This window comes from Neophocaena asiaeorientalis, unplaced genomic scaffold, assembly GCF_003031525.2.
Source record: "Neophocaena asiaeorientalis asiaeorientalis breed wild unplaced genomic scaffold, Neophocaena_asiaeorientalis_V1.1 scaffold165, whole genome shotgun sequence".
Classification (NCBI taxonomy): Eukaryota; Metazoa; Chordata; class Mammalia; order Artiodactyla; family Phocoenidae; genus Neophocaena; species Neophocaena asiaeorientalis.
Genome location: NW_020173918.1, coordinates 2,589,608 through 2,601,814, shown reverse-complemented (window position 1 = coordinate 2,601,814; position 12,207 = coordinate 2,589,608). Strand labels below are relative to the sequence as shown.

The following is a 12,207-nucleotide window of genomic DNA, read 5'->3' as shown; positions in this document are numbered from 1 at the left end:
TCGTCCCAGCAAATGTGCGTGGTTAATATGCGCGTGCGTCTTGTACCACTCTCCCAAATCAGAGAGGCCAATTAGATGCGCAAACCAAGCCCCTGCAGCGTACAGATCTGAAGCGAAATTCTTAATAATTTATTCTGGAAATGACCGGATGGGGGAGAACAAAAGAGACTTCAATCCCTTCACTATTACTTCTCAATTTGAACTTCTGGATCTTAATTTCTTCCTCACTGCTTACCAGGTTACCTCAAACCCATCCTCCAGCAGGAATGAGTTGGCGCTGGGCGTGACACGGGGCCCTCGCACATTTCTCAGTCTGGCTTTGGCTAGCGCCACCGCATGGCCGGACGCGGAATTTACTCTGCAAAGGAATGATGACCCTGGCTGTGGTCAAAAGCGGGGCCTTCTCGCTCCTGAGACTTCCAGGCAAACTTCACCTTATAATGGATTGTCTAACTCCATTGGGTTCCTCAGTGGTCGGCAGAGGAAAGAAGTAAAACAGGGATGTGTACTCCGAGCCAGCCAGGAGTCGAACCTGGAATCTTCTGATCCGTAGTCAGACGCGTTATCCATTGCGCCACTGGCCCTGCCCCTGAGGAGCTAGCAGGCGGGTATGCCTTCATCAGAAACCAGGCGGCGGCAACCGGTCCACCTTGTGGGGTCTGCGCCTGGCCCTGAAAGCCCCGTCCTCCTGGCTAACTCAGACTGCAGCGCGTGGACTCCCCAGGCGGCCAGTTCGCCTGCACGGGCCCTAGCGTCTATGCTGCTTTCTCAGTCTGTCTGTATAAGTCTTCGTTCATGCATTCATTCATTCAACCAATATGGCACCGGAAATACAACTGTGAAGAAAACAGGTGATCCTTGATCTCAAGAAGATTGCATGGACGTAGCGAAGACGATAATAAAGCACTAAATAAATAAAATAATGGTGATAAGCACTTAGAGGAAAAAAGACAAACGGGAAAGAGAATGGAAAAGCCCAGCAGGAAAGGTTATGAACAATAAATACGGGTATCAGGGAAAAGAGCGACCTGGAACTGGGGAAATCTCCAGGGCAAAGGCGTGGAGGTGGGAGCGTGCATGGGATGTTCCAGCAATGTCGAAGAGGCCAGTGCTGAGCGGAAAGGGCTAGGAGACCTCCGGGAGATGACCTCTGGCCTTGTACACCCTTGTATGGGCTTTGGCTGTTACTGTGTAGGAAATTGGAAGTCGTTGTAGGGTGACAATATATCTGACATTCTTTCTTGTCTCTCCTTGGGTCGTTGAAAACATTTTGTTTCCAATATTTACTTAAGCAAGACTCTATGCTAAGCACCCTCACCATATGCTGCTCCTACCTCAGGACATACATTTCAGAATTTAACACCTTTAAAAGTAGCATTTGTTTGCTTTCTCAGGAAGCATCTCTTATGTGTGCCTTTCAGCCTGTCTATATTTCTGAGAAGGAATCATTATCTCCATGCCTGGTGAGCATCGTAAATAAGTTGAGGGCTGGGGACACACAGTTTTGAGAGCATTAGCCCTCTGTGGCCCCCTTTGCCTGGCAAAGCAATAAAGCTATTCATTTCTACTTCACGCCCCCCAAAAAGAACTAAGTTGAGGGCTACTAAACAGAGTAAAACTGCCTGACATTGAGAATGTACACATTGTGTTTAGAAAATCTTTGTTTTCAGTTCATAAGGTTGCAACAGCCCTTAAGAAAAATGTACATGTTCCTGTTTCTGCATAAACATTAAGGTAGATCTAGTTAGGGATTTCTCCCTAGATAGTAAATAGGGGTCTTCTGCCCAGATTTGGTATTATGTACCCCTAGGAACTTTGGTGGTTATGGACTCCACCACAGAATAATACTTTAAAATATAAATTAAAAAGATAAATACATAAGATTTCAAGGGGAAAACAATTATATTGAAATATGTTATCAAACTATTAAAAATTTATGTTATAATATTTATGCTCCTTTATTAATGCACCAAATGATAATATCCAGCAGGAGTTCTAATAAATACCATAATTTCAAAGCAGTAATGAGCATAAATAATCTTTTAAGAAACTTGCAACAACTGTAATTTTCTGTGAAAATATTTGTGATTGCCAATAGCGATAAAGTCAAAAGGACTGAAATATACTGTGCTTTGTTGCCTACATTCATAATGGAAGAAAATACAAAATTTCAGTAAGAAGTTAGTCAAAATAAAAATTTATTTTCCCATCCGAGCTTACAGACTATCCCCTCCCTATCAGAAGAAAAAGAGATTTCTGTTCTAAAGAGGAGTTTGGAAACATGAACAATTGCGCCTGAATTTTCAGAAATGAAGCTGTATGATTAGGCAACTCAAGCTGGCTGTTCTCTGCTCTCTGTACATCCCCTGCTCTACCAGTGCCTGCTTTCACCTACACCCTACTTACATGACTGACCTTCCCTCTTAATTGTAGAGCCAAATCAGTAAATGCCTACATACTCACCCGGGGCCCCAGCTACTGATTGTTCTAATCTTTAGATCAGAACATCTCCACCAAGATAGCTTATCAAAGGGGAGGTGAGGGGTATGCTCTTCAGCTGGTTTCCCTGGTAACCGATGAGCCAACCCGATGTCAATTCCCCATATAACTGGTAACCTCCCTCTTCCCCTGGGAGCGAAGGCTACTGCCAAATACCGAACACGGTGGGGTGTCACTCCAGGACCTGGCTTCAGATGTGTAAGATCCCCCATCCATTAAACCACTGATGTCTCTGTAGCTGACTCTGAGCTCTTTCTTCCGGTCTTGAGGTGGGGCAAGTACAGCGCTTGCAGGCCTGTGGGGTGCAGCTCAACAGAAGCAAACTGAGGTACCTCTTGATTCTATTTTATCCTCATCACATACCCAGGATGGGAAGGCCAGATTCCAGGGCATCCCTGGAAGTCACAGGTCCCATCTTGCACCTCTAAAATGGGTTTCAACCCAGCTAGCTGGAGGCCATGCTCACATCTGCTCTCCTCATGTCTGCAAATTTGTTCTCCTCCCTTTGTTTTGAAGGGTTTTTTTTGTTTTTGTTTTGCCTTGAAGGTTTTGAAAGCTTCTTTTGGCTGCCTCAGATTTCTCTGCTGATGCTCTGACATGAGCTGAGGCGTGCTTTCGTTTTGTTTTTAGATATCTTTCTACTGGGACTTCTTTTCTGAGAGTTCCAGTTTCCAGCTTCCAGTCTTTTCTTCAGTAGTTGTTCCAGTCAGAGAAAGAGAAACAGAGTCCAGAAAAAATAGAACAAGTAGGAAAATATACATGTATTTCTAGGAGTTGGCTTATGTGATTGTGGGGCCTGGGAAGTCTGAAATCTGTAGTGTAGGCTGGCAGTCTAGAAAATCTCAGGCAGGAGCTGATGCTACAGTCTTGAGACAGAATTTCTTCTTTCTTAGGAAAACCTCCATTTTGCTCTTAAAGTCTTTAACTTGTTGGATAAGGCCCACCCACATTACTGAGGATAATCTCTTTTACTTATAGTCAACTAATTGTAGAAGTTAACCACATGTGCAAAAATACCTTCACAGCAACATCTAGATTAATGTTTAATTGAATAACTGGGCTCTATAGACTAGCCAAGTTGACATGTAAAACCAGCCATTCCTGCGGTGGACTCTCCTCCTCCTCTGGGTCACAGTGCACTATTCTTCCAGTTTCTCTCCCAAGCCTTCGGAAAATAGTAGCACTGCCAGCCATTTCCACTGTCAGCAGTCTATGACACCACGATCTGCACCTTCTCCAATTTCAGTTGTGTGGAAGAGAGCCATTGTGAGGGGCCTTTCCATGGTCTTTGCAGGTCACACCCAGATTTTTGGAAGTGATTGCTCTGAGTCTTAATTTTTCTCCCAATACTTGTGTCTGGCTTGTTAAAAAACTCCTTTGACTTCCCAGAATTTCTGTGCAAATTTTGACAGCTGCCAGTCTAAGGAAAAACCCAGACCAAATATTGTTGGCTCTGTTGTCTCTCTGAATGTCTAACACAGTTTGGTCAAAGTCATGTTAGGTGTGGCTCTGCTGTTTATGATTATCTTGGCTCCAAGCACATTAATAATACAATGGTTAATATTATACTATTAAAAAAATCGGTGCTTATTTCATGGAGTGAATCAGACTGTGTGTTGAGTTCATAGACTTTCAATCGTTTTATGAAAAAGAAATCTAGCAGAGTCATGGGCTTTTTAACCTCTCCCCCAAATCATGTTTGTAGGCAGAGATTAGTGCCAATGGCTGGTTTAAAGTGAGACAGAGAAATCCTTCAATATTGATACAGTTCAGAAATACTGAAATGTTCATTTCAACGTTTTCAGAACGGCAACAGATTTCAAGCAAGCAGCCAATCATAATTACAGGTTTCATTTGGGAAGTTACTTTCACAGCTATGGCAACGACTTGTAAACTCTTCCGAATTCCACTAAAGCCCTTTGCCTAAGGACGGATCTATTTCACAGAGAACAGAATGAATTTGGAACAGTTACAAATACACAAGTCCCCATGAAAATATAGAAATATTTGTGAATGCTTTCAATTTGACAGCTTGTCAAGCAGATCCTTTGGACAAGTTTTCGGACAAGAAAGCGTCTCTCTTCCTCTAGCTGCAGAGGACAGGAGACTGCTCCTTTGTCTCTTTCCAAACAAGGTTTTAATGATGAAGTCTTGAATTTTTTAAAGATGCAACTTAGTTAAGCAAGAAGCAGGCAGGTGGAACCCAATTTTACGGAAACAAATGGGGTAAGAAAGAGCTGGAATTTTAATTAAAATCCGTGAAATAAAGAACACATAGCTTGCTTCCTGCAGGGACCAGTTCTTGATGTTGGAAGTGTTCTGGTCTAAATGTGGCCAATTTCCTCTCCTCCAGGGGCGCCAGGTCATAATTCGCCCAAGGAAGCTGCAGCTGCTGAACTCTTGCCCTTCCTGGCAGTTCCGGGAAGACTCCTCTGGCGCCGCCTGAGGGTTCAGGCTCGCGCCAGAGTTTCCCTCACCCCACCCCCGCGCGGAGGGTCTCAGTTTTCCTATGGCTGCGCGGTCTCTTAGGTCTTTGGGGGCGAAGCAGAGATTCAGCTTTAGGGTCTGAGAGACCATCTTGGGGGGCTCGTGAACCTCAATAATGAAGAAACAGATGCTCAGAACAAAAGCTAAGATCATTCCTTTTCTATGTCTATTTGCAACGTCGCGGACGTGTTGGCTCCGTGGCTTAGCTGGTTAAAGCGCCTGTCTAGTAAACAGGAGATCCTGGGTTCGAATCCCAGCGGGGCCTTTTGTGGTTTTCCTGCCTTGGAAAATGGTAGGGGGGATTAAAATGTAATCAATCTGAAGGGTAAATTTTCCCTACGGAGTTTCACGGAACTGTGTTATATGAGTCTGAGGGTGGGGAGAGTTTTATCGTTTACAAAAAAGAAAAAGAAGAGACAAAGATGAATTTGTTTTTCTTTCAGAAGAATTTCTATCTTTCTTGACGTTCTTGCATTTTTATGTAGTGTTTTTTCAGCAAGCAAAAAGGGAACCAGGGAAAGCAGAAGGCAAAGTCGCCAGATTTAAACTATAAGCAACGTCATAATCTCTGGTCATTCTATTATTTTTCCTGGGGAAATCCCAAGTGGATGCACTTTCATAATCTACAGGCATTATTTTTTTAGCAGGATCAGCCTCTGGAATGACTGATAAATGCGTTGTTGAGAAGGTTGCAGCATCTCAGTTCATAGCAGCCACTAAAATCCAACTATACAATGCAAGTTGTAAATAACTATTTTAAAAGGTGGTCTTGTGGTCAGAGTTTTTTGGAAAGGAAAATCAAAGAGAAAAATATTTGTCCCCGTGATTTCAGAAAAGAAGCTGTGAGGGAGAAGCATCCTTTTGATTGCATATCCACGGAGTGGATAGCCCACTAGAACACACAGACCTGAAGCTGTTAGCATGCAGGCTGACTTGAAGAAGCAGTCCAGAAAGGGCTGAGGTGCCTTCTTCCAAACTCTCTGTAAGAGAGAGGAAGGAAACATGAGAGGTGGAAGAGAAGTCTGGAGTTTTAATCATTACTGGGCCCCTTTACATAGAAACTCAAGACCAGGGAAATGAAGTTCACTGTAACTGTTACCCTCTTACTCATCTCCCAAGACCAAGCCCCCCTCCACCTGGCCCAGAAAGTCCCACCAACCTGGCTTTTACCTTCAGAGCACATTATTTTATGTAGATGGTCAAGGGTTGAAATGTGATCTCCTGTTCTGTCTGCAGAAACACAATGTCCCAACACTTTGAAGAATAGTTCAGGAAACAATTCTGCTTTTATGGAGACTTTCTGCACTCACTCTGAAGCTTGATTCCCTACTTTTCTTTATAGGCATCACACAGCAATGGAGAGTACCAATGAAAATTCAATTAATAATCAAGCTGAGAAGAAAAAAAAGCAGATTTTATTTGAGCTAAACTGAGGATTATAACCAGGAGACAGATTCTCAGAAAGCTCTGAGAAATGTTCCACCTGTTCGAAGTCAAATGCAGTCATATACATTTTCGAGACAAAGGATAGTACATCAAAAGGTACGGATATGTTTACTGACATTTTACATAAAGTTCACCAAGGCTATACATAGTCCATGTAAGCACGTACAAAGGGAGCAGCAAGTCACCATGACCCCCTACAAATTTGGTAAAGAATGCTATTCTTTTAAGAAGTTACATCGCTAGCATCAGCAGAAAGGGGGAAAATATGATCTTTATGGTGGAGCAGTCACTCCCATCTTTGAAGTGCTCTGTTTAACGTGTAATGCAAATGCACACTGCACATGAGGGAGGAGGTCCAAACAAACACAGAGAGAGAATATTATGTTTAATTTTTCTTGCCCTGCCTTAAAATATAAATTTTATTTCATCAAAAGACAGACCCTCTTTTTCACATTCTCCTATCTTCTCTTCAAAAAAGTCTTTTTCCCAGGCCCGGATTACACACCTCCCTCAAATGGTGAGGCCAGCTGCGTCCCAGTATAGACGTCAACACTAGACCACTCCTTCATCCTGTCACCAAACCTGCCTTAACCTTCACCCTTCTACTCCATCAGGCTCTAGGAATATCTTTACAAGGATGCTTCCAGCCAAGTGGCCCTCAATAGATTGCCTGATCTGTACCAGTGAGGTAGTGTTGCTGGCTACTGAAGTTATAGAATATTCCAGGTGAGGAATCTAACCATCTCTTCCAAAAACCTAAAAATCTTCCGAACTCTCCATGTATCAATCGTGAAAATGATTTATGTGTACAAGTGGAAATGGTTTACAATCAGATGCTTGTTTATCCACCCAGTGCCTATCACGTGGCAGGCACCATGCTAATCTCACATGGCTCATGAGTTCCGTCCTAAAGAGGCTGGTGGGAGGATGAGTCAAACAGTTCAATAGCGATTACAGTAGAGTGGGATATAACACCATTGGGAGTGGAGGGTACTGTAGGCCACGCTTTGATACTTAACTCAGACTGGGTGGAGATAGAAGGAGGTGGGGAAGACGTCATGGAAGAAGTGACACCCAAACTGAGCATGGAGGAGATGTAGGCAAGATCGAGGCAAGAGAGTGGGCTGGAGAGAGAAGTGGAAGAGGTGCTCCAAGCAAAGGGAACAGTGTGTGCCTAGAGGTGAGAAAGAGGACGCTCAGTTCAGGTAAGCGGAAGCAACTAGACAATGGGGTGTACAGATCTTGATATTCTTCTTTGTCTGGCGATGACCATAGGCATCCTCATAATTTGTGGCAGGGGTCCCCAACCCCCGGGCCACGGACCAGTACCGGTTGTGGCCTGTTAGGAACTGGGCTGCACAGCAAGAGGTGAGTGGCGGGCGAGCAAGTAAAGTTCATCTGTGTTTACAGCAGCTCCCCATCGCTCACATTACTGCCTGAGCTCCGCCTCCTGTCAGATCAGCAGCGGCATTAGATTCTCATAGGAGCGCGAACCCTACTGTGAACTGCACGTGGGAGGGATCTAGGTTGGGCACTCCTTATGAGAATCTAACGCCTGTTGGTCTGAGGAGGAGCTGAGGCGGTGATGCCAGCGCTGGGGAACGGCTGCAAATACAGGTCATCATTAGCAGAGAGGTCTGCCTGCACAGACACCATAATAAGTCAATTGCTTGCAGACTCATATCAAAACCCTATCAGTGAGTGACAAGTGAAAACAAGCTCAGGGCTCCCACTGATTCTGCATTATGGTGGGTTGTATAATTATTTCATTATATATTTCAATGTAATAATAGAAATAAAGTGCACAATAAAGGTAATGCACTCGAATCATCCCGAAAACATCCCGCGCCCCCCTCCTTGGAAAAACTGTCTTCCACGAAACCAGTCCCTGGTGCCAAAAAGGTTGGGAACTGCTGATTTATGGCATCAAGAAAACCACAGCTGGACTTGGTTTGACAGTTGATAAGTCTCAAGTGTTTCATGTTTTCTTTTGAAAAGACCATACATTACCAAAGCAGTATGGATGGAACTTGAATTTACAAGTTGTGGATTAAGTGGGACCTCTAGCTGGGCTGCTGAGATTCTCCTATGGAGATGTACAGCTAAAAGGGTCTTTATTTCCCATTTCTTCCTGGGTAGCAACACTCATCTACTTGCTCCATACCTGTTTTTGCTGCCGACATGTCTATTCCTCGGGGTAGGAGCTGCACCTGTCCTGTTCACAGGCGTTGGCAAACAGTGGGTGCTCAATTACAGCAACAAAAAGATTTATTAGGCATTTATGCCTGGGATTTATCAGGCCTTTATTATTTGCCAAGCACTTTGTATATACCAAATCATGCAATCTCACAGCATACATATGGGGTAAGTTTCCATTATTTCCTCCATTTTAAAGAGGAGGTCACCAAGGCAAGGGATACAAAGTCATTTGCCTGGAAGGTCCTACAGCTCGTAAGTGGCAGAGCCCAGGTAGCCTGAATAGTGTTGGACCCACCTAGTGACCCTCCAGGCACTTCTGAGTGCTTCTCCTATTACCCTAGGAGTTGTGCCTATTTGCCATTTCTTCCTTTCTCATGTTTCCAGGGCCCACGTGGGGACCCTAAATGGACAGAAATGGACAATATGTTGGTCACCTAGGCAATAAAGGGAAACTTCATTTGTTTGTTCTTTTCTAGCCTTGCTAATGACCATCTTTCTAAGACATACCGATTCACTTTTCTTTCAGTGTATGTATGAACCTTTCTGTGAGTTCTGAGGAATTTAGAGGAGAGAGAGGGCAGAACAATACTAAGTATCAATAATCATAAGAGATTCACCCTGTTTTCCGCCTTTGTAACCTGTTATTAGATTAGATTTCTTTTTTAAAAAAGGAATGGAGAGGAGAAAATTCCAGTCACCTGAGGTTTTTGATTTTGGGGGGCTTTGCAATAAATTATGTAAAAATAATATTCACTATCCAAGTTCTGAGTTCAGAATGGAAACACTGTAGGTTAATATTTGTAACTGTAGTATTAATGCTCAAAATAAGCGGGCTGGACGTCAGGAAAATTGAATTTGAGGGATGTTTCTGGAGATGTCACTAAACATGAATTTGTGTGTGTCTAAATCTCCCTTCCTGGGTCTTGGGTCCTGGGTGCTCTTCTGAACTGCAAAATTTGTAAACTGTCAGACCCTCATGACCTGCAAGTCAATCCTGCAGAAAATCTTACACAGCTTCATAATGTAATACATAGGAAGATGTTCATTGATGGCACCCTTATTTGTGGTGGGAGGGCGTTGGACCTAATCTGGGAGTCATCCCTGGGTGAGGACACACACTGCAGACCTCTGCAATAATTAAAAATAATAGCTCTAGATGGGGTCTAGAGGTACGCACAGCAACACAGATTGAAAAACTGGCACACACACACACACAAAACTGTGGCATGAAAGGGACAAAGTAAAAATAGAATGAGATATATGACACAGTGTCATTTATGTAAATTAAAAACGCATGTACCGAAACCAAAAATACATGTTCTACAAAAACATATAGTAAGAAAGAAAAGGATGATCTTTCCAGTGATTTCTTATGGGGGTGGGAGACGAAAAATGAAATTGAAAGGCAATTAAAAAGGAATCCATAAATAAATAAAACAAATGAAGGGCCCTGTGGACATCAGTGATAAATAATTGAGGAGTAACATTCATTTGACTTCTTGAATGTGAAGGAGAGAGAGAGGAACAGACAACCAGAGACAGTGAAAGGAGATGAGATTACAATGACTAGATCTTAAATTGTGTTCTGGGTACAGAGTGCTTTCATTCTTTTTTTTTTAATATTTTAATCTTTTTATTTCGGATAATTTATTTAAAAAAAAAAAAGGATGAATTCACGAGGTGAACATGGAAGAACGTGATATCCATACAATCGTTGAATAGTTTGAAAAGCGAATTGTCAGGAGTGGGATTCGAACCCACGCCTCCAGAGGAGACTGCGACCTGAACGCAGCGCCTTAGACCGCTCGGCCATCCTGACTCGCCGTTTTCATACGGCGCTCAAATTTCATTTCCGTGTCACTTCAACGCTAGTCAACTTTTTTTTTTTTTTTTTTCCCTGAGGATGTGGAAATTCTTCGGTTAAAAAGCGAAACCACAAGTTTGCGAAGGGACCCGGACGCCGACCCTGGGTGGAAACGCAGAATAAGTGCCGGGTTGCCGGGGCCGCCGGGGGGCGTCTTCTGCATGAAAGCGGATTCGATTCCAGGCTGCCGCGGGCGTGGCGGCGCGGGCCTGGGTACCTAAGAGTAAGGGAACTTTTTCTCCATTCTCGACAGAATTCTTGTTCAAATAATGGCACCCACGTTGCTGAAGTTGCCTTACTTAAATTGACACCTGCTCCCAGGAGGTTTTAGGCTATTTATTCAAGTTTGGTGCTCGCCGAGGCCCAGCCCTCTCGGGCGCTCGCTCATTCCTCCCTCCTGTCCTTTCTGTTGTAAATCTCCCCGCTGGGGTTACCCTGGGGACCGGTGTAAGGGTGCCCGGGTGTCTTGCTTCTTGTTCCGAGTTATCTAGCTGTACACTGAGGATTTGTGGACTTTTCTGTATGGATGTTATACTGTTCTCAAAAGGAGGCCTCAAACTAAGACCAGTTCTGCCTTTCACTTTCTACAAGTGTATCGCTTTATCTTCCATTAATTCTTATGGCTTTCCTAAATCTCTGTTTATGTCCAGCAAAGCTACCAGATCTGTACCACAAAGAGTTTCTAATTGGTATGGAACACTCCTCAAAGAGAATTTAGTTTTGGTCCTTAGAACTAAGCCATGGAGATATAGTTTTTTTGTTTTTTTTTTTTTAAGGAGAGGATAAACCCAAATTTTGACATCGGTTATATTTGAGTGATGAGATTTTGATCATTTTTATTTTTTTAAATGAACTTCCATATGTATTCAAGGAAAAAGGCTATTTCCATTTAAAATTTTAAAATGAGAGTAAATGTGCATGTAGTTGGGAGTGGACTCAGAGGTTTTGAGAAGGAATTTTGAGGAGACCTGAGTGGGTCTGGAGGCAGAAGGGACAGATAGATAAATTGGGATATGCAGAGAGATGGCGCGGAGCAGTTGTTGTTAAGGGATGATAGAAGTTGTACAGTTATTTTTCTCTTAATTTGAATGTCTGAGCTCAACTATCTCACAGAATCTCTGTTAAAGAGAGGCAGGCCCTTTCAAACACGTGATGACCAGAGTTGGCATTTGGTGTGTGAAATGAAGTCTATCACTATCATTTCAGTAGCATTTGCGTTTTGGGGCTGATCTTTAGCTGTGGGGTGAGAGGTTTTTGTTTCTGGTTAAAAAAGAAAATCAGGCCTTGGAAATACTACAATTATTTGCAGTGGTGGAAGAGACGCCTTTTTGGTTCTTCTAAAATCACAGTATCACCGATTCTGCTTCAGGTGATTAAGACGGGCTTTGGCAAAGCATCAGCAAGGCCACCTTTCTTCTCTTTTGGAAGGTTTGAAAATAAAGCCAGAACGACCAAGACTGTTCATTTCTTCCAGGCACTGGTAGCTGGTGCCAGCTGGAAAGAAAGCCTCAGGGCTCATCAGATAAGTGCCTCATGTGAAGAGGCTAAACCTGGGAGGGGGGTGGACACAGATGTTTCCTAAGAATCTACTACCAGCTCAGTACTGTGTTTGGTAACCATTTTCCTTGAAGATCATGAGGAAATAGGAAGGGGAGAGAAGTCGCAGAAGTGATTAAAACCTATGACGAGTTCTCTTTCTACTCTCAGAGAGG

General features: G+C 43.3%; 3 non-coding genes across 3 annotated transcripts; 1 reads left to right on the top strand and 2 right to left on the bottom strand.

Moving 5' to 3' along the window:
- Positions 1–511: 511 nt before the first annotated feature.
- TRNAR-ACG (transfer RNA arginine (anticodon ACG)) lies at positions 512–584 on the bottom strand. The gene has a single exon. It is a non-coding gene; the product is annotated as a tRNA-Arg (tRNA).
- Positions 585–5,177: 4,593 nt separating this feature from the next.
- TRNAT-AGU (transfer RNA threonine (anticodon AGU)) lies at positions 5,178–5,251 on the top strand. Its single transcript has one exon. It is a non-coding gene; the product is annotated as a tRNA-Thr (tRNA).
- Positions 5,252–10,367: 5,116 nt separating this feature from the next.
- TRNAL-CAG (transfer RNA leucine (anticodon CAG)) lies at positions 10,368–10,450 on the bottom strand. Its single transcript has one exon. It is a non-coding gene; the product is annotated as a tRNA-Leu (tRNA).
- Between the last annotated feature and the right edge of the window lie 1,757 nt (positions 10,451–12,207).